This window comes from Anabrus simplex, chromosome 7 (genome assembly GCF_040414725.1).
Source record: "Anabrus simplex isolate iqAnaSimp1 chromosome 7, ASM4041472v1, whole genome shotgun sequence".
Classification (NCBI taxonomy): domain Eukaryota; kingdom Metazoa; phylum Arthropoda; class Insecta; order Orthoptera; family Tettigoniidae; genus Anabrus; species Anabrus simplex.
The window spans coordinates 186,697,046-186,724,895 of NC_090271.1; positions in this window are offsets into that span (position 1 = coordinate 186,697,046).

Here is a 27,850-nt window from a genome sequence, read left to right on the forward strand (position 1 = left end):
AATATTTCACCACGATTATATTACTGTAGACAATAAATACCACGAAAATAAAGTGCTTACTCGTTTCTTTTTCCGCTATTCGCTGCTACACAGCGCTTATGCAAGGGTCCTGGTCTGTATAAGCAATTCAATGAATAACTATAACAGATGTATACACAGGAGGCTTATACACGATTTATTAGTAACGAATTTCATATAAACGGTGTATGAACCTTGTATAAAAGTTATACACCGTTTATTAGTAAGACGGTGAGCTTGCATCCGGGAGATAGTAGGTTCGAATCCCACTATCGGCAGCCCTGAAAATGGTTTTCCGTGGTTTCCCATTTTCACACCAGGCAAATGCTGGGGCTGTACCTTAATTAAGGCCACGGCCGATTCCTTCCAACTCCTAGGCCTTTCCTATCCCATCGTCGCCATAAGACCTATCTCTGTCGGTGCGATGTAAAGCCCCTAGCAAAAAAAGAAATAGTAAGACGGTTAATGAAAAAGGGCTGCGGACAGTGGGATTCGAAGCCACTCTTTTCCGATTGCAAGCTCACAGCTGAGCGACTTTAACTGCACGGCCAACTCGCTCAGTCCAAGTTTTTATGTAAACAGGGGAAAGTTACGATGAGCTTGCCCCATCCCTCACTTAACAAATTAAACTTGTTTGCCTGCATTCGCACTTACGAAACAAGTGACCGTATTGGTTTTTAGCTTTCATCAATCTCCTAGGTAAGTCCTGAGTTTGTTGCAAGTAATGTGATATCAAAAAGGAAACAAAATGCCGGTAGGCTGTCGCTATTGTAATGGCCGCATGGTTTTGAGAGTTTTGTAGACTTCCTTCATTATACAGTTTTTCTCGTTTCAACTCTTTCTTTCGCAAATTTTTTTCCGAATCCTGTGCGGCTCCATGGCTAAACGGTTAGCGTGCTGGCCTTTAGTCACCAGGGGTCCCGGGTTCCATTCCCGACAGGGTCGGGATTTTTAACCATCATTGGTGAATTTCGCCGCCACGGGGGCTAGGTATATGCGTCGTATTCATCAGCATTTCATCCTCATCAAGACGCGCAGGTCGCCTACGGGAGTCAAATCAAAAGACCTGCACCTGGCGAGCCGAACATGTCCTCGGACACTCCCGGCACTAAAAGCCATACGCCATTTCATTTCTTTTCATTTCCGAATCCTAACCAAACCTTTCTTTCCTGTGACGGCACATACTTAGCACAAATTTTGCCTTAGTTTGAAGCGCTCTTTCATGAACACTACGTGTCAGATTTTCAGTGTCTTGAAACAGATAGCCTCCTCTTTTACCTGTTAATTTAAATATTGGACGTAATCGTAAATAATCTCGGGGATATACGCATTCTACCTTGAACACTGAAAGCGTCTTAAATTTTCCTTTCCAGGAAACCATTGTCGAGGAACGTAATTCTACTTAAAAAAAAGAAGAAAGGCGAACTCTATGAAAGATAAATTAAACATAATCAATCGTGTAAAGAGTTGAATGTTGCATGTATGTAGTTTAGGTACAGTGTCCTTCATAAAATTGTGTTCTCTTGTAACCTACAATTTCTCCCAATTTTCTGTTGCCTTATAGCTCGTTTTCCATTTACAGTGGTTGAGCTATAACACGGGGTAAAACGCATGGCCCCAAACGCTGCATTAAGCTAAGCTTCCACTGTATATTTGTTGCATCTACGACAACAATACGCGAGATAGAAAAACTCACTTATGGCAGGAAGAAAGTAGTAAACCGGGCGAGTTGGCCGTGCGCTGTGAGCTTGCATCCGGGAGATAGTAGGTTCGAATCCCACTATCGGCAGCCCTGAAAATGGTTTTCCGTGGTTTCCCATTATTATTATTATGGCCACGGCCGCTTCCTTCCAACTCCTAGGCCTTTTCTATCCCATCGTCGCCATAAGACCTATCTGTGTCGGTGCGACGTAAAGCCCCTAGCAAAAAAAAAGAAACTAGTAATGAACTTAGTCACAGGTGTGTTAAACTGATAATTACTAGGCATGGTGGATCAGAGGGTAGAGCGTCCTGGCCTTTTATATCTTATCGTCGCCGGAAACGTGAATACACTAGTGCGACCTCAAGCTGCTAACAAAATGGAAACCAATAAAGGAGAATTACATTTCAAGAATTTAAGGAAGGAACTCTATACAGGAAGAAAGAAAGATAGAAAAGAAGGACGACAGAGGTGAACTAGTACAGCACATGCGAGGTGTGATGCAGGTCACAGCTGCACATAAAGGAACTAGCACGAAGTGAGTTAAAAGCTACAAAATGACGGCTATTCAAACAGAAGGCCATTTGAGCGCCGAATCTAAAGAAGTGAATTCGGATGTTGTGTAGAATTCCGATCAGATTGCACTGTACTGGCACTAGCGACCAAATCCACATAAACCTACATTTGACATTTAAATGCTTCTTATGTACATTCTATCATTCAAGAGAGACTTCACACAAAGATACAGCAGAAACATCTTAGTATCTTCAAGACTTCATGCTTTACGTATCGTCTTTAGCTGAGTACAGATGGTTTCTCTGAAGACATGCGATCCCGGTTAGCGGTTGTTAAGCGTCTCGGGCAGTTTAACAGCAAATGGCCAATATCTTCGTTTCACACACTCACAACAGATACTTCTTTCGTAAGAGTAAATGTTCATCTTATTCTCCGTGAGGAGAATAAAGGAGTCATTCAGTGCGTCAGACAGTGGTTGCTGTGCATGAAACGTAGCATTTGATATTACTTCTACAAAATTACATGGCAAAAATAAAATGCTATTTATTTGTGCTTTTACTATGAATATATTTTTCGCAAAGACATTTTTCGCTGCTACAGTCTGAACTTGAACTCTATCTGTGACGCGACCAGACTCTCATCCGTACACTTGTACCAGCTAGCTCTTGGAGTTGTTGCCTTATTATTGGCACTTGTAACACGATATGTATTACTGTAGAAAACGATATTTCGAAATCGGAGACTGTGGGCAGTCAGATGTGTTTCGTAAATCTTCTTGAAGGAGCATTCTGTTCTTCCCAGCAAATCACAAACAGCTGCGAATAAAATGCAGAAAGGGAGGGTTTTAAAGTTCTTGAAGAGGGACAGTGATACGAATGCACGAAAAAACGATTTTGCAATAATAATAATAATAATAATAATAATAATAATAATAATAATAATAATAATAATAATAATAATAATAATAATAATGTTGTTTGTTTTTCGTCACACTGAACACTTTTTCGGTCTTTGGAGACGCCGAGGTGCCGGAATGTTGTTTCGCAGGAGAAGAGTTTATGTGTGCGAGTAAAAGTCAGGTTGTGAGTTTCACAAATAGGAAAAGTCCTCTCAGTTTTAATTACTGCGTTGATGGGGTGAAAGTTCCTTTTGGGATCATTGTAAGTATCTAGGTGTTAATATAAGGAAAGATCTTCAATGGGGTAATCACATAAATGGGATTGTAAAAGGGTACCGATCTCTGCACATGGTTATGAGGGTGTTTAGGGGTTGTAGTAAGGATGTAAAGGAGAGTGCATATAAGTCTCTGGTAAGACCCCAACTAGAGTATGGTTCCAGTGTATGGGACCCTCACCAGGATTACCTGATTCAAGAACTGGAAAAAATCCAAAGAAAAGCAGCTCGATTTGTTCTGGGTGATTTTCGACAAAAGAGTAGCGTTACAAAAATGTTGCAATGTTTGGGTTGGGAAGAATTGAGAGAAAGAAGAAAAGCTGCTCGACTAAGTGGTATGTTCCGAGCTGTCAGCGGAGAGATGGCGTGGAATGACATTAGTAGACGAATAGGTTTGAATGGCTTCTATAAAAGTAGGAAAGATCACAATATGAAGATAAAGTTGGAATTCAAGAGGACAAACTGGGGCAAATATTCATTTATAGGAAGGGGAGTTAGGGATTGGAATAACTTACCAAGGGAGATGTTCAATAAATTTCCAATTTCTTTGAAATCATTTCGGAAAAAGCTAGGAAAGCAACAGATAGGGAATCTGCCACCTGGGCGACTGCCCTAAATGCAGGTCAGTATTGATTGATTGATCTACTGACACGAGGCTGACGTATTTGAACTACTCAGACCGGCAAAGGAGATATTTAATACCGCAGCGAAAGTGAAGGCAACAGGGAACAAGAAAATATAATATTGGTTGCCTGGGGGAAAGAGTTATTCGAGGTAATGAATAGAGATTCAAATTCGAATACAACAATGCAACACGAGAGCCTATATAGGTTGTAATAGTTCGATTAACCCGCCAATGCACGGGTTGGGTCTGTGAGACCCATGCGCTGGTATTTCAAAGACGGTAATAGCTGCATACTTCCGGCTTCTGCTACCTTCCTGTTTTCACCGGTGTAGTATTCCTGCAGACGAACATGGAAGTGATTGCTTTAGCACGTGAGCAGTGGTAGGTTGCAGTGCTCTGTGGGCCTGTGAGACCCAACCCGTGCAGTCGTGTAAGTTTTTTTAATATAAGCATTTTAGGCTTTCAGTTTTAACCGTGTACATAAAGAAGATTATAGGGTGATTATATCTTAGTGTCTTGTCCTGAAATCTCTCTATTAAATATAAATATAAATAATAATGACTAATGGAATTTGGGAGCCATAAATATACAAATAAATAATTCTTAAACTTTGCCGGCTGTTGAAACTCATCTTCAGGGTCGTTGCCTTGTGACAAGGAGATCTGAATCACTTGATACCTAAAAAATTAATATTGGAAAAGGAGTCCATCTGGTAATTTCCCCCACCCATAGAAATTAAACAGAATATATATTAATCTCATACAATATACTTAGTCAATTAAACCTGTATTTACCTAGAAATCCGAGCAGAGCTCGTCGTGATACACCCTTGAACATATATAACAAAATAAAGAGAATATTGATATAAATAATAAATGTCTTAATTTATGAAATAACTCTCTCTCAATAACTGGTACTCAGTTTATTCCGCAACGCAAAATATTCACACGCAGTCATGACTCATTTTTCAAGAATGGACTCCACTTTGCTGATGGCGTTGGTATAGTTTGAAAAGGCCCAACACGTTACCTTACGTAGACTCTCCGTAGAATTATATATGGCTAACATTCATAACCATAGAATGTTGTTACACTCCAGCATCTTTCTCCCTGGCTCCTTCAACAGCAGATCTCGAACTCCCAACATGGCATGGGACATCTTCCTCACAACTCGTACAAAACACCTCTCAGATTACCACCAGTATCACCTCTGCACACTGCAAGCTGCAACTTCCTACTCTCGACGCGTGCTTGCACCACACTAGCCCAAGCCAACACAACAGCATCTTAAAATAGCCCAGTTCCTGGAATTTTCCACCTCAGCTCCGTCAACACGTAAACCCCCGCTCGGAGACTCGTCACGTACACAACCGGGAGATAAACTGAGTGATCGAAACACACTAGTCCCAAATAAAATATAGAGAGTATCCATAATAACGAGAGTTCCAAAAAGAGTTACTAAGCCGCGACGGCTAAATACACACATAAATGAAATATACACATGAATAAATAATAATAATAATAATAATAATAATAATAATAATAATGACAATAATAATAATAATAATAATATCTGACCGGGGTTTGTCAGGTTACAGTCCAAATCCGTGGTTTAGCTACCCTGGCTGTCTTTCACCTTAGTTCCTTGGGTTTTTAGTACAGAGGTGAGACTGAAAATGAGTTACCTGGGCTAATGAGTTTCTTCGTGGGTGTAAAAAAAGGAGTGTTACGATGTGAGGAATCCACGTGATATGGAACGAGTTGCCGCATTATTGGAAGAACCATTATCAGATGATGAAATTTACTGTGGTTGTAGAGAGAAAGTGCATCCCTGTGTCCAGAAGTGGACGTGATTTGACAGTTGACAACTGGTTTACCGTGTACTGTCAAGAAAAATGAAGCATAAACATAAATTACAATAAAATTACATAAAATTACAATGGTCGGTACTGTTCGAAAAAATAAGAGAGAGCTGCCCACAAGCTTTGTTGTAGCTGCAGAACAAAAACTTCACAGCAGTTTATTTGGCTTCCTACGTTCCAAATAAAGGAAGAACTGTTGTTTGCCTGTCGTAGATGCACAGCAATGATAAAATTGAGGAAAGTATAGGAGGAAAGAGGAAGCCTGAAATAGTCACATTCTATAATTCAACTAAGGATGGTGTAGACTGTGTAGACGAAAGGACGGCATTCTACGACGTGGCCCGAAACACGTTGGAAAATGGTGGTGTTCTTTGAGTTGCTGAATAGTGCAGGCTTTAACGCAAGGAACACAATACATTTTTTGAAGAAACTCTTGTTTCTTCTAACTGAAGAACAAATAAGAGAAAGAGCTGTCTCAAGATATCTTCCTAAGAGCATTCGCGATACTGCAAGAAGGATATCTGGGGTGACGGAAGAAGTAGGAGGTGAAAATACAGAAAATAAAAGAGGACGTCGTGCACACCATACAGACAGAAAGACCCGCTACTCGTTCTGTTCGTACAGATAGTTAATGTGTCTTGAACACTCCGTATTTGTGTGCAATGAATGTAAAGCTGAAATGTGAATGTTCCAGTGAACTTTCTGGATAGTGAAGATTAGGTTATGACAATTTCATAAATTTTGACTTCATAAGTTCTGAATTTTGTGATCAAATAAAATATTGTGTGTAAATTTGCAGTGTTTAGAGAATTGCGTTGTAAAATGTTAAGTAAGTGTTAATCATTAACGTTTTTGTGACAGCAATGTGTTTATAATGCTATCGGAATAGGAGAGAATGAATACTGAAAAAAAAAATATTAGCAAACTATAAAAAAGAAATGTGATGATGGGTCTGTGAGACCCAACCCGTTTACTCATGTAACTTTTTGTGACCCGTGCACTGGCGGGTTAACAAGTTCATATGCACAGTTTACATTTAAATGCAGCCCTTTCTGAAATACTAACAAATGTCGTAAAGTGATGTCGCCCTCTGGGTCTACATACACTCTTCTTTAATCCCTTTAGACATCTAATGGTCTGTAATAATGAATGATATATTAAACACAACATATATAGTGTATTCTTTCATAATTTTTACGGCGTGTTTTCAAATTCAGTTGCGAGATAATATGGCAATAATGAGATTCTAGGAAGCGATTCCAAGGGTGGGGCATGTTACAGTTTTGCCTAGTAAACACTGAAGAATAAGATAGTGACACCGGATTTTTTTAAAGTCCAACTTCAGCCCCCTTGGGGGTGGGGAGCGACGGGGGAGTAATATATAAAATAATCGAAAATATTGTCGAATCCATGCATTTCGGGGACGCTGAGATGAATAATGACATTCCGGAATGCTTTAAAGCTCAAGTTCAGCCCCCTTTGGGGTGGGGAGCCGAGGCGAGAGTGATGTATAAAAATAGTCGAAAATAGTCTCGAATCCATAGTTTTTGGGGTCAGTGAGTGAACAGTGACACTCCAGAATGTTTTATAGCTGAAGTTCAAACCTCGTTGGGGTGGGGGGCGACGGGGGTGTGATATATAAAAATAATCGAAAATAGTTTCGAATGCATAGATTCGGGGACGCTGAGATGAATAGTGACACTCCGGTTATTTTTAAAGTACAAGTTCGGACCCATTTGCGGGGGGGGGGGGTAAAATATTACCTACTGTCTGGAAAAAATACCGTGGGGGGGAATACGCCCCTAGAACCCCTAGGGAGGGGGGTGAAATATGATCTACATTAATAATTGGAAGTCGGTTTGGAGCGATCTATATATACTGCACTGTAAATATATAAATTAAGGTATAAAAATGAAAATAGACGTGAATTAATGACTCACACAGAGGCATCTTAGAAACTGAAAACTTGGTACCAGAGAAGCTGATAACTTTAGGATCTCTAGAAAAAAATCGAAAATTATCAAAACGCCCTGAGGGGGCCACGCTGAGAGTTTCAAATTTGGGGCTCATCATAAGAACGCAGTCGGATATATTAATCCAAAACGATATCATATAGGTTTCGTGGGCTTAAAAGTTTCCGTAAAGTCCTAATGTTTAACCCCCTCTCCAAAATCCAGATGGCGACACAATCTGCCAGACGAGCTAGAAAATTGAAATTTGGCAAAATTATAGCTTTTAGTCTGTAATCGTTACGAGATGCTTAATTTTTTCATTTTTTACTCTCGGAAAATATCGAATTAGGGAGGTAAATTTAATGACGGTGCAGACCTTCCTTTCGAGGTAGTTAGTGGCTAAACGGTAAGTCGTATCACAAAACGGATGGCACAGTCTCGAATGAAATTGGCGTGATCTACAACTTCGGTCCTACGACATTTTGTCGTATCTCTATCCCTTATACTTTAGATTTGTCCCTATTTCTCGATTGCACGTAAATGTTGCACTTTTTACACGTATAATTGTTAGTTTGAATCATTTATAGAAAAGATAGGATCATCAAGTTCTGCACGAATATCGACCCACTCAGTTGCCATATATGAGCCAAAATTTATGTTTGTAGCTGTCACATAAATATTCGAAAAGTAAAGCACTGTGAGAAAAGTGTACCCTTTTTTCACCCTATTCAACGTCTCTAACTCAGTCTCACTCATAAATAAATGAGATACGAGAAAATACCATAGAACCAGCCATTTAGACGGCTAAAAGACGTCTTACCGTACAATCCGTTTCTGGATATGGTGTACCGTTTAGCAGCAGTTAATATTTAAATGGAGATCTGTAATATTGTAAACATGCATATACTTTCGTATGTCGATCTATATTTATTCATTGAAGTCGATCTGTAGCGATGTAGAAAGAGTGAGTCTGCCATTGTAATTAATACCTTACAAATCGATAGCGACTGTCAGCATGATGGCGTCTACTATTGTAATCAGTACTCCCCACATCGACTTTGACTGACAGTAGTTATGGGGTCCTTCTCTAAGTCCTGTGTACTATTGTAGCCTAATGAATGATTTCCTTCTAGATTTGACTGGCAGAAGGCAAGGAAGCATGCAATTTGTTTCAAAACTCCTTTACCCGATTGTGTTTCGCAGTATGCAAGTGTGCCCGCCATTATAAACACCGAGCTCGATAGTTGCAGTCGCTTAAGTGCGACCAGTATCCAGTATTCGGGAGATAGTAGGTTCGAACCCCACTGTCGGCAGCCCTGAAAATGGTTTCCCGTGGTTTCCTATTTTCACACCAGGCAAATGCTGGGCTGTACCTTAATTAAGGCCACGGCCTCTTCCTTCCCACTACTAGCCCTTCCCTGTCCCATCGTCGCCATAAGACCTATCCGTGTCGGTGCGACGTAAAGCAAGTAGCAAAAAAAATAGCATTATAAACAAATTTACCTACCAAAAATGTGACTGACGTTAGGCAAAGTGGCTTGCTATTATAATGGAAACTCACCAACTCGGTGTGACCGGCAGTATGCTGAATGGCATTAGGAAAAGGGGCCTGCCATTATAATTATAACAGCACAGCTCAATTTTGACCGACAATAGAGAAAATGCCTGCAATTTTAATAAAAATTCCTCAACTGTCATGTTTGGAAGTAGGAAATGGGGCCTGTCATTGTAACGAAAACTCCCCAAATCGATTGTGATCGCGCAGTAGGCAATGGGGCCTGCCATTGTAATGGAAATTCCCAACCTGATTCTAAATGGCAGTAGGCAAGTGGACCTGCCATCATCATCACAACTCCGCAACTCGCTTCACATTGGAAACAATGTATGTGGACCTCCCTATGCTGTTTATCGGATAACGCTAAGAGACCTGCATTTTTAAAAGAAGTCTTATTCACCGCATGTACAGTAATTTACTTTGATATCCGTATACAATATCGAATACCGTAGCAAAGCACGGGTATATTTGCCAGTATTTATATACACAGACTGCAGGCCGCATAAGGGATTTTTCATTTATTCTTTTAAAAAAATGTCGCCTTTTAGTGGGGACCACACATTTAAATTCTTTTCAGAAAATCAACTCAAGTAGATCACATTATTCACTGGATATGTATGTATTTTCATGGTAACTTATTTTCATTCATGTCTGCAACAGCTTAAATCTGAGAAGGGTTTAACTAGTTATATATTTTAGCTCTGAACTCAACTTCAGTTCGTATTATTTATGAAGAAGGACAGCAACAGTTAAATTTAATTGACTGTGGAGTTTTCGGTGTTACGTTTATGACATCAATAGTCACGAGAGGAAACCAAATGTTGCGCATTATAATTCTTCTGAGGTAAGACTTCTTTCTGAAATAATTTTTTTGGCAAATACTTTGCCACTCCGTGTGATATGGGATATACAAACAAAGAAAGCGTTAGGAAATAATACGCAGTATGCCAGATAGATCAATAGCTATGAAATATTGCGGACAAGACTTTATATTTATGGATCCTTTCAGGAAACGCACAAGGCATCTGTTAGAAATCACTCCATAAAAAGGGAACGAAGGCTCTTGGTGTCTACAAGGTAACCGAACTTCGTTTTTAACTTGAAAATGGTATCCGAAGCCTGTAACCAAAGCGATGTGAAAGTTCAAATCGTAAAACATGGCGATTTGCTTAATTGAGCTGAAGAGGTGTTCACTAAGAATATAGAGTTCAAAAGAAATGGTACAGCGAAACATTGATTCATCACGGTTAAAATATGCCTCAAGCTGCTTTCATAACTTCAATTACAGGTCCTGTTCTACACACTAATAATAGGGTCGATGACCTAGATATTAGGCCCCTTTAAACAACAAGCATCAACTACACACTAATTCACTAATGCTCTGTCTATTCATCCGCAATATCCCCTGCATGTCGTTAGAGTTAAATGAAGAGGGAACCAGGATCTCTGAACTTAGCAGCGTGGTTTGGCGACCACGACTCTCTTAGCTGAGTCTGCCGTAATTTTACTGACTTGTAACAAGCTCCTCATTTTCATCTGTCCTATGCGACCTCCCTTGATCAACTCTTGTTCCTTTTCGACTCTGACTGTATTAGGTTGAGAGGTCTGGGGAGGCTCCATTTTACGCTCTTCACTTTGTTTTGCCAATATAGTACTTTCTTCGAGGTGTCGGACCTCTTCCACTTTCCTTCTGATTAGTGTCAATGAAGGATGGTTGCCACGTTGTACTTCCTCTTATAACAATAATCATCACCACCACCACTTAATGAAGGCATTTACACTAAAAACATTTCTTGCCTATCGTAGACATGCTTATAGCTAGTAATAATAAACATGGGTGAGCGACACCACGGTTCTGGCTTGCCTATGATTAGTACCCACTACATGAGGAACACCACGGGATAGTACGACTCACTTATGTTAACAGGTCGTTTTTAATTTCCTAATTATCTGAAGATAATTTTCATGTGTTGTGTGATTATTATTGACTTATATTCTATTACAGAAATCGTCTTCTAAATTTTCTTACTTCAGGCTTGTCTATTTCGTACACCAGGGATTCTCGGTATTTTTATTATTGTGAACATCGGCCACATCTAGTACTACCGGAGGTTCACTCAGCCTACACCAAAAATGGGTACGAGGTTAATTCCTTGGTGTTAAAAGTGGCCGGACCCACTGTGGGTGGGGTACGCAGACGAATAATACACCCACGGTATCCCCTGCCTGTCGTAAGAGGCGACTAAAAGGGGCGACCAAGGGATTATTGCATTAGAACTATGAAACTACTTGTGCTTAGTACCACCACGCAGGGAACACCATGGGTCGCTTTTACTTGCGCGTAGTACCACTATGTTAGGTACCAAATAGGTTTGTTGATTAGTAGCACACAGGAGCACCGTGCAGTCAGGCTTTTACAGTACCTGTGATTAGTACCACTATCTTAGCGACACCATGGGTGAGCGACACCACGGTTCTGGCTTGCCTATGGTTAGTACCCACTACATCAGGAACACCACGGGATAGTACGACTCACTTATGTGCTGAAAATCATAGGTTTGCGTTGCCTGTAAATGGCGCCGCAATGTGCGAAACACCATAGGTCTGTATTACATGTGCGAATTTCATTACCTGTGAGTAGTACCATAATGTGTGGAATACCGCGAGTCTACACCACTTATGATTAGTACCGCACCATGACAAATACGATGAATCTACTTTTCTAGCAATAAGTACCATTATGAGGGGCCGATGACTTGGATTCTGGACCCCTTTAGAATGCAAGCAACATCGATTCAGTATTGAGCTATAGAGGCAGTCCCTTGGCCAGTAATACTATTGTTTTACGTCAGTTTCTGTGACTGAGGCATTGCGGGTCGGCTCCACTGATTGTTTTAAATTCATATCCATCCATTCACTCTTCCTCATGTTTTGAGTTCAGTCAGTGGAGGATTTTGGACTTTTATCTTGCCATTGCATTTCGTCTCATTTCGTACCATTAGGAGCCGATGACCTAGATGTTAGGCCCCTTTAAACAACAAGCATCATCATCATCATCATCATCATCATCATCATCAAAAGCGGTCGGGCTTAGAGCTAACCACACTACCCCACTAAGTGCCGAGTTTACGGATAGCAGAAGCCCTTCATGGGCCTATACGGAGATTACCTTGTTCGCTTTTACCTACATGAAGTGGATAGCTTTAAAAATAAAATAAAATAAATTCATTAAAAACTTTGAAACTCATACCAGCTTAATGAGGTCGTTGAGCTTGAATGTTACTCAGAAATTAAGTGATGTCCAGGGAGAAGTTGCTTGAAGGAGAAAGCTTTTACACGCAAGTAGTTCTTCCCATACATAGCCAGACGTTTGAGAGAAATACTGTGCAGTATTTCGAACCTTTTTCTCTCTCCTACTGTCCGAAAGGCTATGACGTTTTCCTTTTCGAAATATTATTTCATCGCTAAGGTGGATTGGAGGTCAATTAATTGAAGTTTCGCACGAGCTGCCATATTGTTTCAAATATTTCAAATATTGAGCGGTCGGTAAGGTTAGACCGTTGGTAGGTCAACAACCAACTTCACAACTTACATTCACTAAGTCCTCAAATATTATAAAGGGTGGATATCAACATAACTTTTCCGATTAGTACGACAAAGTTTGAATTGGAAATGGTACCTCAGAAGCGTTCGCGTTCTTCAGCACATTTTTACTCGCACGAGAGAGCACCAGCTTGAGAACGCCTGTTGTAAACTATTGGAATTAATACTAAATGTTAAGTTAAATCGATATACACTTCAATACGGAATATATGTACAAATTATATACAGTAAATTACGAAAATCCTGCACGTGTATGACTGAAGTCTTTCTTGATTGACGGTCACTGCAGCCGAATGACATCGTTTTTACCTCGTCATCAAAGGGGCCCCAATTAGAATCCCGGTATGTCACAATTAAAAATTATAATATGCGTCCGTGAAGTTCGGAATCCAACAAAACTGCAGCATCTGTAACTGTGATCATGATATCAACAGTCGCGTAAAACTACAGTATTCCTTATTCGTCTTTATTTCTTGATCATGTTCTTCTTGTTCTACGTCTGTCATTTTTGCCACGTCCCGATAGGGTCGTGTGGCGAACTATGCCACACATGTGGATTTGGCCCAGTTCTACGGTTGAATGCTCTTCACAATGCGAAGATATGAGGTTGAACGTATTCGTCATTAGGAGATTCTGTGGTGGTTTTCAGTGTGATGTGTTGTATGTATTTGAATCTTGTGTACTAAGACAAATGACTAATCTCTGAGTCAGAATAATTACCAAACGCGGTTAAAATCCTCAATGTGGCCGGGAATCGAACCCAGAACTTCCTGAACGGAATGCCATGAGACTAACCGTTCAGCAAAGAAGCCGACTTCACTCTATCTTGAGTAATCGACTGAACCAGAAGAGCAGTGAAATGTTGAAGGTACAGTTCTGTCGTAATGTTTTCCAAGTCTACGTTACTACCACTTCAAACTGAGTGGATTCGGCACTGCCTTTCAATCCATTTTGTATTAGTACTCAGCTGGTCTCCTATTTGTATTTTAGAACAGTTAACCCAATTGATACCGGTTCCTTTATATGAAGCTTTGACCTACATCTCAGCTCACATAGACCGCGTTTTCTTCCACCCTGCTTGAATTGCCTGGCTTCATTCTACGCAGTTAAGAGAATGCAACCCGTCAGTCGGGCCATAACACAACTCTGTCCTTCCCGTTCAATTGACAGTTTAATAGCCAATGCTCAAATCAATTGCTGCCATCGGTCATTGGAAACCGAATTCATTACCCAGAGTGGTCGAGAATGATGGAGAGTCTCTGAATTGCATGCAGGTAAATTATGAACAGAGCACGAAGCATCAGGAAACTAGGACCATCTGTTTGAACAGTCAACTTACGAAAAAAGACGACAGAGTTTGTCATCTTGTCAGCGCAGTCCAAAGGATGGACACTGTCCATTAGTGGCAGTTGGAGAATTATACATTGTGCTTATCAGTTTCAGGAAAATGCAGCTCAAGGGCCCGAATAGTTGGTAGAAAATACTTCAAACGTCTGACTCAGTGTTTGAGTGGTGAAATGAAATGAAATGGCGTGTGGCCTTCGGAGAGGCCTGGTGTAGGTCTTTTGATTTGACGCCGGTAGGCGACCTGCGCATAGTGATGAGGATAAAATGATGATGAAGACGGCATATACACAGAGTCTCCGTGCCAGGGGAATTAACCAATTATGGTTAAAATTCCAGACCCAGCCAAGAATAGAACCCGGGACCCCGGTGACCAAAGGCCAGAACGCTAAACATTTAGCCATAAATGTTATTTGATTTACGTCCCACTAACAACTTTTTCGGTTTTCGGAGACGCCGAGGTGCGGGAATTTAATCCCGCAGGAGTTCTTTTACGTGCCCGTAAATCTACCGACACGAGCTGACGTATTTGAGCACCTTCAAATACCACCGGACTGAGCCAGGATCGAACCTACCAAGTTGGGGTCAGAAAGCCAGCGCCTCAACCGTCTGAGCCACTCAGCCCGGCAAAACATTTAACCATGGAGCAGGAAGTTTGAGTGGTAGCACTAGGGGAGTGAGGTTCGGTTCCTGGCCGATAAGTGCGATTTTGTCATGGTTAATTAAGTCTTATAACCTATCATCTCCGCACAGGCCAAGGGGGCCCTTGGAGGGGTGGAAGGTAAAGACTTCCACCATCCGTAACCCCGGCACTTGACGAGGTAGGGTGGTCAGCGCTACGCCCGGCCTCTTTTGCCCCCAGAAATTAACCCTGGTATGCTACTTTGGCATAGGCTGAGTTAACTTCAGGACCATATTCCTCCAGCAGAATCAAAGAATGAAGTATTTAAGTTTCGTTCAGTGAGTAATATTGTAATAGCTTCGGCAAGGTTAATCAGAGTATCGTCGTGGCATACCAGCTAATCTCAGAAAGTGTTGAATGTTAAATTTACACCTCCGAAAGTGGAAATCTCGTTTCTTGAAATTTTCGCCTGACGGGGAATCGAACTCACGTCCTTCCGAATGAACCAAGCACTCCTTTATCACCTCGGCCAGTCAGCCCCACCTATAACCTACACGTTGAATATTTGTGTTATATCTACACTTGTCTGACATACACACAACGTACATTCTTTGAAAATGGTGTAATCAAAAGGTCTGTGCTTGTGCATCTCTCGTGTATTTATATGGTATTTCCATGTGCTAGTACTACTTCAATAGTATATTCATGAATTGTGAGTGCTTCCGTTATTTTTATGATATTTGAAGTGGAGGAAAAGAGTTTTGTCTGCCTCTGTGGGCGCCCGGGTTCGATTCCCGCTCTGCCACGAAATTTGAAAAGTGGTATGAGGCCTGGAATGGGTCCATTTAGCCTTGGGAGGTCAACTGAGTAGAGGGGGGTTCGACTCCCTCCTCATCCATCCTGGAAGTAGTTTCCCGTAGTTTCCCACTTCTCCTCCAGCAAATGACGGGATGGTACCTAACTTAAGGCCACGGCCGATTCCTTGTCTAACCCTTCCAATCTTCCCATCCCTCCACAAGACTCCTGTTGAACATATCAGGTGAGGCCGCCTGGGCGAGGTGCTGGTCCCCCTCCCCAGTTGTATCCCCGACCCAATGTCTCACGCTCCGGGACACTGCCCTTGAGGCGGTAGAGGTGGGATCACTTGCTGAGTCCGAGGGAAAAACCAACCCTGGAGGGTAATCAGATTAAGAAAGAAAGAAAGAAAGAAAGAAAGAAAGAAAGAAAGAAAGAAAGAAAGAAAATGAGTTCTATAAGTTTAAAATTAGTTTTAAGTGAGATTTCGCTGTGCATTCGGTGCGTATATAATCATAGGCGCTGCTAACAGTTTTGTTAGTTAGTTCAAGACTTACTCTCTTCGCATATTGGGCAGAGCGCGCTACTATTCGTCATTATTGTGGTGTCTCTCTTTCTGTTACCCCTTTTTATACATTTTCATTAACATGAGTCTCAGTGCAGAAAGTTCTAAGGCAGTGTCACACCATGATTTAAATGCCAACGTTCAATACTACGATTGTAATCAATGGATCTTTGATGCATGTGAACAACTAATGGAATTTGACTTTAAATCCTTACGAACTGACGAAAAACCTTGGCGCTGTTTTAAGTGTATAAAAGCTAGACTTGAAATTGGAAATTGTGAAATGTCGGTTATCGAGGATGAATTGGAAACTCTTACAATTAGCGAGCTATACAAACTACTTCGATCGATAGGACATGAAGTAAAATGTATAAGGGAAACAAATCGCCGAAGAGAAAAACTTCGAAGAAATTACTTCACCTAGCTCATGAAAAATCGATTGACCACACTGTCGGCATCCCTGAAATGGTAACCCATTTTTTCAAAATACTCGGACTGTACCTAAATCAAGGCCACGGTCGCTTCCTTCCCACTCCTAGGCCTTTCCTATCCCATCGTCGCCATAAGACCTATCTGTGTCGTTTGACGTAAAGCAAATTGAAACAAAAGACTGCATTAGCTGACAGATAAACTTGAGTGGAGCTTGTAAAAGTATGAATGATCTGCCACGTGGGCGATAGCCCTAACTGCAGATTAGTGGTGATTGATTGATTGATTGATTGATTGATTGATTGATTGATTGATTGATTGATTATCATAATATTGGTGTCACTGATTACCATAGCTAGAGCAGTTTTTTTCTACTGGCATAGTTTGCGAGAAATGCGCAAATAAAGAAAACAACATTTCGACGACTTTGTACTAAGATGGCACAAACAGTACGCAAATCATATATAAATTTTTTATCGTGTAACAATTTTGATGCGACTGAAGAAAACGTATCCTTGCAATGAGTTCTGAGTGCAATCTTTAATTAGAAATGCGAAAAGTTATTCCAAGTAACTAATTAAAACTTCCATCAAACTTATGACAAACTTATGCATATAGAACATGCGGACATTTGACAAAACACAAGAATGCAAATCTTAAAACAGTACTATAAGTTATGACAACGCAAGAATGTCATTAATCGAAATTCCTTTTGTGCGTACGCTGTGACCTGTTTGGTTTTAAGTTTAGCAATAGTTTGCGAGCATTGAAACATGTGACATGTGACATCCAACGTCGTCATTGCTTGATAACAGCTCCTCAGTTGGTTACGCATAATTCGCACTTATACTTTCTTGAAATAGATCCATATGTACGAAATTCATGTATTTTACTAACTGTCATTCTTTTCCCAAAATGGGAGACTTAAACAGAAAATCAAATTAAATTCTCGATTTCAACAGACAAAATGCTTGCACAAGGAACGTCAATTAGCTTTTAAGAAAGTAAAACCACGCAACGCAGTGAGATGAGTCCCTCTCTGTCTGTTCTAACGTGTGGGAAGCTGGAAACAAATTGCTTAAAGCAGACACGAACTGGTCTGCTTCGGAATGGAGCTAACCTGACCTCTGCTTGATTTTTGTTAACTAATGTATTCCATCGTGCATGTAATGAAAAGCATGTTCATTATCTCAGGTTAATGACTTTTTGTTAGTTTTGTAATATCTTACTTTACTTTCCTGATCGTGATAAACTGATAAGAATAAAAATTAACACACCTTAACTACGTTTCATGCGGTCAACGCAAGTCGAAGTGGGCGCATATTTAACTGGACAACATAATCAAATACTAATTACACCTTCTCCATTTATTAGAGCAGTTAATTGCAGATTACAAGACCATCTTCTCAATGGATTCACTTGACGGGTTTAATTAAAAGAAAGTAGACAGGCAGAGGACAAGGACTTGCTCTATTATTGCAGCAGCCCTCCTCCCGCGTACCTCGATAACGGTCTCTGGCAATTGTAGTACGATGTGGGAATTCAGATTCTAGAATTAACCATTGAAATCATTTGATAAACTCTTGTCACCGATGACCTTCTTGACACCAAATCTGTGATTTCCAAACGGCCATAGTGTGGACGTCGGAGCACGATTCCTCTCCCGAAGAAACAGCGAGAGCGAAGTGGAGCTGTAGCTTGCAGTGCGTTGAGTGTGTGCACGCATTTTTGTCCGTAGACATAATCAGTGACTATGTCCGACTCGTTGGCTGAACGGTTAGCGTACTGGACTTCGATTCAGAGGGTCCCGGGTTCGATTCCCGGCCGGGTTGGGGATTTTAACCTTAATTGGTTAATTCCAATGGCACGGGGGCTGGGTGTACGTGTTGTCTTCATCATCATTTCATCCCCATCACGATGCGCAGGTCGCCTACGGGAGTCAAATAGAAAGACCTGCACCCGTCCTGGGATATCCCGGCACTAAAAGCCATACGACATTTCATTTCATCAGTGACTATCTGCTTTGCAGTGCCTGGCTGCCTACTTACGGAGAACAGCAGACGATGACGACACCGCGCATTCAGTTGGAGATTACTACTTCTTCCAGGGCTCTTTCCCGATTTGTTTATGTCAGCGTATATGTATTTGGCCCAATATTACGGCAGGATGCCCTTTCTGACGGTAGTCTTACATGGATGGATGTATTCACTATTGCGTGTTTCTCTGTTGGTGTGGTGTATTGTAAGTACATGAAGATAAATGAAGATAAATGAAGATAAATACAAAAACCCCAGTAGCCGAGACGGAGGATTTAAGTAGAGGCAGCTGAAATCTCGACCGGGGCGCTCTGAACCGAAGATGAGTACGCTGACCATTCAGCCAAAATGCCGGAGTCGATTAGAAATGACTAACGAGTTGAAGTCAAAACCATAGGGTAAGATTTAAATCAGACATTTTAAATTCTGAATATTCCTTCTGTCATTAAATAGAGTTTAATCTGTACATTGAGTCATACTTGCTCTTTTAATGTTTCTGTTAAATAAACTGGCAAATTTGGTTAGTATGCTCCTTTATTGCATTTTTGTACGGAAATCGAAATACGATAAAATGACAGTAACAATACTTGCATTTATATCAATCCAAACCAAACCAAACCAAACCCCATGGCACTACAGCCCTTGAAGGGCCTTGCCCTACCAAGCGACCGCTGCTCAGCCCGAAGGCCTGTAGATTACGAGGTGTCGTGTGGTCAGTACGACGATTCCTCTCGGCCGTTATTCTTGGCTTTCTGGACCGGGGCCGCTATCTCACCGTCAGATAGCTCCTCAATTCTAATCACGTAGGCTTCGGTTCAGAGAGTCCAGGGTTCGATTCCCGGCCGGATCGGGGATTTTAACCTTCATTGGTTGATTCCAATGGCCCGGGGGTTGGGTGTTTGTGATGTCCCCAACATCCCTGCAACTCACACACCACACATAATACTATCCTCCGCCACAATAACACGCAGTTACCTACAAATGGCAGATGCCGCCCACCCTCATCGGAGGGTCTGCCTTACAAGGGCTGCACTCGGCTAGAAATAGCCACACGAAATTATTATTATTATTATTATTATTATATCACGTAGGCTGAGCGGACTTCGAACCAGCCCTCAGGTCCAGGTAAAAATCCCTGACCTGTCCGGGAATCGAACCCGGGGCCTCCGGGTAAGAGGCAGGCACGCTACCCCTACACCACGGGGCCGGCATTTATATCAATCACTGGCATTAATGTTTGTGCTGCCTGATGGCCATGATGGTTAAGGCGTTAACGTCTAAACGGTTTGACACCGTGGTTAGTCGGTTCGAGTCCCATTGGTCGAAAAACGTTTCACCATCAGAATGTTGGCCGGCCGGGTAGGGGAGGTGGTGGTATACAATTTCAAAACACAAAAGCCCGGATTAAATTCCAAACCTCTCCTCAGTGCTCATGTGGAGTGAGGGCATATGACGCTGTTGATAGTGATTCGTCCGTCGGATGGGCTTGAACAGACCCCTTGGTGCTATTCGACAGGATTAGGCCACGTGCCGGCACCGGGTTTCACCCTCTCCATTCCTAGTATCATAATATATCACGTTATTCATTTCATCTCATTAACTCCTTTGATGAGGTTGACGTCAGGAAAGGCATCCGGTCATAAAAACCCGCCACGACAGAATCATACCCGACCCCGTAGGGAAACGGAGTAAGGGTTGGACAAACAACAACTGACATTAATATTTGTAGCCTTTGGTATAAAGTTGCAACACAAAATATTCCAATTTAAAATTAAATTTGTATAACATAGAAGAGAATGACGCAGTTATTAAAAAATGTTCTATTATACATTGAATACCATATTATATTGCTACGTATCCCACAGACTGCCTGTTATTGTGTCCGCCTCTGCATTATTAGCTGCTGTCCTCGTAGGACCGGGTTCGGTTCCCGGTACTGCCTAAAATCTAAGAATGTCAGGTATGTTATGTATTAAAAATAGTACATGTAGGTCACCTCCATTGGGGGTGTTACGGAGTTATCCGTGGTAGTTAGAGGTGAAAGAAGGTGCTGGGATGAACAGGTCTCAACTTACGAAATTAAAGTTAATTTAAAATTTAACAAAGGTTATATTTTCTTTTCAAGGTCAAGAAATAACAAGTATAACAGGAACTCATTTGTATATCAACAAGTTAAGAAAGTACAATTACAGTTTATTAATGGATTTTGGGCTTCGAGCCCCAGATTCACAATTCTTGAGCAATTAGCCCAACGTTACTTATACACCAGGTTCAACAAAGGGGCAGAAGACCCCAATCATACCAAGGAGCATTTGCTCCCAATTACCCAGTTAAGCCTGCTTGAGGCACACAGAAAATACCATTTAAGAAAGAGCAACCCGCTCTCAAAGTTCAAGCCAATTCAAAGGCCACTCCAAACTCCATTTTCAAGCTGCCCTACGGGCACACAAGAACCAGGGTAATGATACCCAGCCTACTGAGGCCTATTCCATAAAGAAACAGGACAATTACATGGTCCCAAAATACCGACTTAAGTGGAGGCGTAACTTGCACTCCTAATACACCATTTTAAAAACCTATTTGGCTCTAGGCCGCTTATGCAAGGGCTAATCCCATACTACGGAGGTGACACGATAGGAAAACTTTATTACATTATGAAACGAAGAAAAACGGTTGAGAAAACGTAGTCACCTCAAAAACAACATGAGAGGGAGCTCGAGAGGATTAGGCACTCTCTATCCCGATTTGTAGTCAAAGAGACAGAATTTTATACCAAGAGTCTTTTACATTTTAAAGGAAAGTTACATGATAAAAGTTTCGAACCTGCCCCGAGGGTTAAACTACTGAGCTAGCAAGCAAAGAAGTTATTTGTACCGGGCGGTACACCTCCACGCCGCTAATTTAAAAATTGCGCCAGGTGAAACTCCTCTGCTGGAGGAAGTCTGAACCTTATATACGCTATTAATTCGCTACCTTCTCAGAAGATGTCACCACGTGGAAAATTTTGAGTTTTTGAACTGTGTCATTTTTGATGTGTTTTTGTTTCGCCTGAAGTAAGAAGTGTGAACTTTCTCTCCTAGAGGACACTACGGAAGATCAACAATAGTGCACCCTAGCGTGGAGTCAAAGAACTATTTTGTTGGAGAAATTTTTATTTCAAATGTTTGTTTCTTGTTAAATTTCCTTCTGTTATTGCTTAAGTTGGCTGTATACCCCTCTTTTTCCCCTTGTTTTAGATTTATCCAATCCCGAATTTCTTTTAGTAATTTCCGACCAATCCGATGTATTTCCCCCCAACTTGGATATGTTTCTGTAACCTAGCCAATAAAATAATTGTGGGCGGGTGTTTTCATTCCCCTAACGCCTAGAACCTTCCACGAGAGGATATAAACTGCTGATTTTTGGGTCTCTGCGCCACTTCTGTTCCATCTTTCAGTGTGTTAAGTACATAGCAGGGGGCGGGAAGCGCCTCTTTCTTCGGCAGCGGTCAACAACAAGGTAATGGCCGATTAATAACTTCTTTCTTTGCTAGCTCAGCAGTTTAACTTTCGGGGCGGGTTCTAAGCGTTCAACCATGTAACCTTTTCCTAAAATGTAACTACTCTTTTCATATATTCTCTTTTAAAACGACATATCGGGATAGAGAGTGCTTAACCCTCTCGAGCTCCCACTCACATCGTCTTGAGGTGAACTTATTTTTCTCAACCAATTCTTCCGTAATGTAATGTAAATTGCTATTAAGTCACCTCTGTAGTATGGGATTAGCCCTTGTATTAACGGCCTAGTGCCAAGTAGGTCTTAAGCAAAGTGTATTAGGAGTGCAAGTTCGCCTCCTCTCAAATTGTATTTTAGAGGTCATGTATTAACCTTCTTGTCATTTAACAGACCTCAGTAGGTTGGGTATTTTACCCCTGTGTATATGTCCTTTGAGGACAGCTTAAAGGTGGAGTTCGGAGTGGCCTATGATAGGCTTGTATTTTAGGGGGAAGTTGCCCTTTCTTGAAAATTGTGTTTCTGCCTCAAGGAGGCTTTTGGGTGTAATTGGAAGCAAATGTTTCTGGCATGTTTGGGGGTTTTCGGCCCCTTTGTTGTATGGTGTTCATTGTAAGGTTGGGCTCATTGCTCAAGAATTATGTTTTTGACTTTTGAAGCCCCAAATGGGGTACCTATGTAAATGTATTTTTCAATCGTGTTTCGGCTACTAAGTACCTGTTCTATTTGTTATTACCTAATTTTGAAAAGAAAATATAACCTTGTTAAATTTTAAAATTAATTTCACTTTAGTAGCTTGAGACCTATTCACCACCCAGCACCTTCTTTCATGCATAACTACCACAAAAACACGGTAACATTATTAAAAGGCCATTACCTGATGGATGAACTGCTGTCCGAAGAAAGAGGCGCTTCCCGCCCCCTGCTACATAAGCACACTAGGAAAGATGTTACTGAAGTGGCCAGGAGACAAGAAAATCAGCAGTTTATATATCCTCGCGGAAAATTCGAGACGTTTCAAGAATGAGAACCCACACCCCTCTCAACTTTATTGGCTAGGGTCAAGCAACATATTCATATCGGAGAAGACACACATTATTGGTTAAAAATTCATTAAAGAAATTCGGGATTGGCTAAATTCAAAACAAGCGGAAAGAGAAGGGTTATACTGCCAACCCAAAAAAATGACTGAAAGAAATTTAACAAAGAACAAATTTATGAACACAAAATTTCTCAAAAAACAGTTCCTTCACTTCGCACCAGGGTGCACAATTGTAGTTCTTCAGTAGTGCCATCTAGAAGAGAATGTTCACACTTCTCACTACAGAGAAAACAAATATAAATCGTAAAAGACACAGTTCATAACTCTTCAAAATTTACAATAGCGACATCTTCTGAGAAACTTTAGAATTAACATGGTTGTTAAAGTTCAGGCTTCCTCCAGTAGAGGAGTTCCAACTGGCGCAATGTTTGAATTAGCGGCGTGGAGGTGTACCGCCCGGTACAGGGGATATGCCTGAAAATATTTGTACCACCTCGGGGTGAGGACAGAAGTTTATATTTAGCTGTCATTTTGAGTTTAAATATTTTTATTTGAGACGCCCGTCTGAAAGCTGCCCCTGATTTATTTCCAAATTATGAATAAACTGCACCAAACGTAGGAAAAGTCTTCTTTCCACACATTCTGATAAATGGAAGTATGTACATATATTTAAAATTATCCTATTTTATTTTGTTTGTGTATTGTCAGAATGCCATACAAGAGCTCAAGTTGGACTTAAATAATAAAATCGTTTGATTTATAAATATGATTGAAACGGTGGTATAAATCAGTTTAAGTCACACGGTCATTTTGGATCTTTTCTGGGGGGTCCATCAGTATTGCTTCTTCTTCTTCTTCTTCTTCTTCTTCTTCAGAGCCTTTCCCTGATTGTGTAGTCTTGAAATTCTGCCTATTTTATTACGGATCCCCTTTCTGGCACGAACCCTATGCCTATATGGAGGGTTGTATTCACTAATACGTGTTTATGTTGTGGTTGGTAGTATGGTGTGTTGTATGTGCTGTAAGTGAAGAGTTATATATTGAGACAAACACTATCACCGAGTCTCCGAGCCATTGGGATTAACCAGGCGCGGATGAAATCGCCGACCCACCCGGGAATCTAATCCGAGACTCTCTGAACCGTAGGCTGCCACGCTGATCATTCGCCAAGGAACCAGGCTGTATTTTATGTACACATAAAACGCGCGTATCAAGTTATTTTTGCCGGGTTTTTAATGGAAATTGGACCAATTGGTACCTTCATTTTGCACGTCGATAATAAGCCAGTGTGTTTAATTTGTCCTATCAAGAAAATACAGTATAAAGCCATCCTAAGAGACACTCATTGTGCGTACCATGAACCTTAGTCTTACTTACGGCTCAAATCTGAGTTTGTACTTTTTGTAGGATTTTGTGTTAAGTACCAAATGTACGGTGTTTTTATTGCGAATTTGGAAAAATCTTATAATTCTAATTACCACAGTATAGTAAAACCGCAGGATTCACTGGAAGTAATTTTATTTAATAATGTTTTAATGCAAGTAGTTCCTTCTTTTTAAAAAAATGTCCTGTGAGCCATGCGTTGCATGCTCTGCATTGTTAAGAAACAAGAGATACGTACTGTAGTTTAACAGTGCAGTCTCATTTCAGCCGGGATCGAACCCGCAACCTGGGCTCAGAAGGGCAGAGCTCTACCATGTGAACTACCGAAGAAGCCTTAAACTACTTTTGGAAATCACGTGTTTAATGCCGCTTAATGAGCTGGAGAGTTGAGGAATTTGGCATCCAACCTTCGTACAAAAGATCAGCTGGAAGTGTTACTTGTTTCAAATTACCTTTCTCTTAGGCGCAGAAACGAACAATGGGATCGAATGAGATGGGGATGAGTAATGAAGTAGGTTGTCACTGTGGTAGCAGTACAGACTAAGATCAAACGCGATGTACCAGTTTAGAGTACTGCAATATCCGTCGCCTTGATGATAGTTTGAGACCGGGATGTGGTGTGTATAAGGGCAATTCCCATCTCTACCGACGATTCAAAGAGCGTTCATCTTGCCCCTTTTACTCGCACAGAAGGGAACGTAGAAATTACCTAAGGCAACTATTTCGAAGCATTCCAAATATGCGATACGACGTTTGAAATTATACCAACGAAAATTTGAAATGATAGGAATAATGCAGTAAATGAGTAAATGCTCGACGTGGGTAAGTTCCAGTCAAGCTAATAATAATAATAATAATAATAATAATAATAATAATAATAATAATAATAATAATAATAATAATAATGGGATAGACTTCCTCCCACTATACCTTAAATACCACCAGACCAAGCCGGGATCAAACCCATTAATTTAGACTGTGAACATCAGTGCTAAATCAACTGGACTGCTCAACCTGACAAATAAATTAATAAATAAATAACTAAAAATACATTATTTTAAAATTTTCTCTGTTTTAAGGGACGCTGGCATTTTTATATGAGAGAGGATTGTTTATCAGGCTAATAAACATACTGACAAAGCTCACCTTTTTTTTTTTTTTTTTTTTTTTACAATTTTCTTTACGTTGTACCTACACAGAAGAAGTTATGGCGATGATGGAGCAGGAACGGGCTAGGAGTCTGAAGGAAGCGACCGTGGCCTTAATTAATGAACAACCTCTGCATTTGCTGGTGTGAAACAACGGGAAACCATCATCAGGGTTGTCAACAGTGGGATTCGAACCCACTATCTCCCGGATGCGAGCTCAGAGCTGCGCGCTCCTAACCGCACGGCCAACTCGCCCGATCGTATGAAAATTAGGAAACCATGGAAAATCATCTTCAGAGCTACTGATGGTGGATTCAATGTAACCTCACAACTATGCGACCCGAATCGCACGGCCAACTCGCTCGGTAATACAACCCTTCAAATGGAGTTGACGTCAGGTACCCGACCGTAAAACTTGGCTTAATCCACAACCAGTGCCAAACCCAAGTAATCGGGAAAAGTCCAGAAAGGTCATCATCTCAATTTTATTTTATTTTTTATTATCGTATCGAGTGTTAGAATGACCTTGAATTTTCTCCCTGATATCGATCTAATATGTACTGTACAGGCCCATTCTTCTATGTAGGTGGATGATGTTAGAGCATTAAGCTTAAATGTAAGTCATTTACTCCTTAAACACATAGTACGCCTCATTTTGGCGTTGCGGTTTCTCCCTGTTTGGTGGTGCTTTTTGAGGATCCAACCAGTCCCTGGACTGATGACATAACAGACAGACACATAGATGCATGAATTCTTGCTTATAGTCTGTTATGACGTTTGGTATTCAGTCTGCAAGATTATGCTAATAAACTAAGTGCCTTCATAATTTTCTATTCACATTCGGGTTTGTGGCCTCTCCAGCATCTTCACTTCAACACTTCAACCTAATTTTTACCAAATGTGTTCAATTTCATGTCTTTGAAAAACAGGAGACCATTAATTTCATTACAAATATTGACAAAAAATTTAAATGTAAAAATTGACTGTCAACGATTAACTTAGTTTCGTCCCTTTTCGTGAACCACAAATAAGATCACGACAGCAAACATTATTTCATAATTTCTATAATTTTTCATCTGTAACTGGCAAAGTTCATTTTATCAGTTTTAGTAAGTACAAGTAACATAATAACGATGAAAGGATGCTAATAAATGCAAGGCACGTTAGCAAAGTAAAATAATGTGACCAAACCACTACTTTATATACGGACGGAATGTATTAATAGATTTTTTAAGTTGATCTGGAATTTTAGTTTTTTTTAACACAGTATGGATCTGTCAGACAGTGGTATTCCTATTACTACTTGCTAGTTCGCTAAGCATTAGCGAAGTACATTGATCTATTTACGTGTTTTACATAATTTGATTAATATCGTTTCAAATTTAGATAGTTAATGCTTCTTGTACCATATTAAGTCAGTGAAGAATAATTGGTGTTTTTTTAGGAAATATCAAACGATTCATAACGACGCTAATTATCTTGCTCAATAAGAGTGGCAGTTAACAGCAATAATTTCAACTTGGACACTTTCACCATAATAAATGGGCATGCGAGGCGCTTCAGATAAAAATATCGCTGGTTTGATTTGGCATCATTCCATCGCATTTCCTTGTTGACTGCAAGTGAAAATAATTCATCGTTTATCACGAAGGAATTAATTAAAATGCACGTATAACATCCTCCTTTGGCATTTATTCATGTTTCATGACTCTTTAGAGGCAATAAATTTCTCTGGTATGAAATCTAAAGTAGTAAAAGTGTACAGAGATATTTCATATTCGATGTATGAATGCTGATCCCTCACAATTCATTCTATTCAGGATACTTTCTCGTACACCTACAAGTAAGGATATTTTTATTTTTTGGGGGCATTGGCTTTAACAGTTAACGACCTAGCACCGTGAAACATTGTGCAGCAACCAAACAAATATCCTCCAATTTCTCACTGTTATGTCAGCAATTCATAATGAACATGCATTCACACTCAGCCCA